This window comes from Capra hircus, unplaced genomic scaffold (genome assembly GCF_001704415.2).
Source record: "Capra hircus breed San Clemente unplaced genomic scaffold, ASM170441v1, whole genome shotgun sequence".
NCBI classification, from domain to species: domain Eukaryota; kingdom Metazoa; phylum Chordata; class Mammalia; order Artiodactyla; family Bovidae; genus Capra; species Capra hircus.
Window position 1 is genome coordinate 8,448 of NW_017214080.1, and position 1,756 is coordinate 10,203.

At 43.4% G+C, this 1,756-nt stretch overlaps 1 pseudogene; it reads right to left on the reverse strand.

Annotated features, from left to right (window-relative positions):
• Positions 1-331: 331 nt before the first annotated feature.
• Positions 332-1,057, reverse strand: LOC108635345 (annotated as a pseudogene).
• Positions 1,058-1,756: the final 699 nt, after the last annotated feature.

Below are 1,756 nucleotides of genomic sequence, written 5' to 3' on the forward strand. Positions count from 1 at the left end.
AAGCTCATAGTGAACACTGAGTAAGCTTTGTTGTCCTTGTTCACTTTGCTGCACTTGTAGGGTGGGATGATGCAAGTGTCTTTGGGGACACACTCTGGTGAGGCAGATCTGAAACATTCCTGAGTCATCGAACTAATCAGAGATAACAACTTTACTGGAGTTATTTTTTTCTCTGAATTCTTCTCACTTTTTACCACCTTTGAGTTCAGCATACTGTGGTTGAATATTATTTTATTTTTTGTCCTCTTATCAGCTATTCTGCTAGCTCCAAGTTAGAAGTCTCTAGTGCAGAAGGAAATACAGATTGAGAAAGGAAGATAAAGACCAAAGTTCATAATCTGTAGGGCCGAAAAGTGTCTGTGATTAAAACTGTAACCAGTGTAGATAAGAAATAATCAACATTGCAAATGCCCTGTGGTGGCCTCACAGTGTGACTGTTGGCTGAAAGGAGGGCTGAGCCCGCGGGAGGGTTTTGTGTAGAGCCTGCAGGAGCCTGGGGAACACTGTGCTGCGCAGCACAGAAGTAAGTGCCTGAGTCTGTCGTCTGCGAAGAGGAAACGTGCAGTGAGCTGCGGCGCTCTGTAGGGATTGTCGTGGCCTTTAATCTTCCATCCTGCTTTGTTCCTGAAGGAACGTTAAACAGGTGGATAAGGCGGCCGCTGGGTTCTGAAGATACCACTGTACACTGCTCACGGAGCCAGAAAAATTGCACCTCAGCATGTGGCTGGCTCCCTCCTGGAGACTCAGGGCTGGGGGACTCTGCTCCACATCCAGCCCTCGCACACCTGATGAGAAACAGAAACGGTCACAGGAGAGGGTCATTGTAACTCTGACAAAACCTTGAAAGTGACCCCCCCCCCCCCCCCCACACACACAACTCCCATAGATGATGAGAAGGATAGAAAGTCTGCAGGACTTGTCAGTTCCTCTCTCTCCCTCAGCAATACAGCAGCTGCTCAATCCTTCGGATGCCCCTCTGGGGCAGCGCCAACTTACAGCAAACCTGGGCAAACAAAAGCCCCAGCACAGTGCCTGCTAGCCTCTTCATGCTGCTTCCTCTTCTTACTGAGACATTTTCACTGTAAGACACTTCACTAACCCTGAGGAGGGAGTGTCATAAGCCTGTTGCGGAAATATTCCTGCTCCTGCAGCCAGTCAGCTCACCCAACAAGTCCTGCTCAGGCCCTCACTTTGCGACAGGAAGCCCGCCCTCCCACCTCAAACAACTCAGAATGGCTGCAGAGGAGCGGAGAAGAGTGGGAAAAAGAAAGGTCATTATTTCAGGACCCGAGGGGCATTTTCTAAGAACATTGCAGTGAAGGCGGACTGATTTTGAATTTGTGGAGGATTTTAGGGAAGAGAAAACAAAATTAATTATCTAGCTGTAGTTTTAGTCTCAGATGGCATGATGCAGAAGATTCTTGCATAATGAAATATTTTCTCAGGAGTTCTCAGGATCTTTTTTTTTTTTTTTTGCATCTCCTGTGTACAAACCTGTGATTCTGAAGGGTGCTCACAAATCAGCACAATATTCATAACAGTCTTGGCTGGAATACTTTACAGTATTAAACAGTTTCATTTTAAAATTATATATATATATATATTTTATTGTAGACTGAACCTACAAAAAGTTATATTATTTTTAATCTCTAGATGGACACTGAAATTAGAATTTAAATTTTTTTAATTTTTATTAAAAAATAATTTTAAAATAAAAATAAATTTTAAAATAAAATTTCAGGTTTAAATACATCAT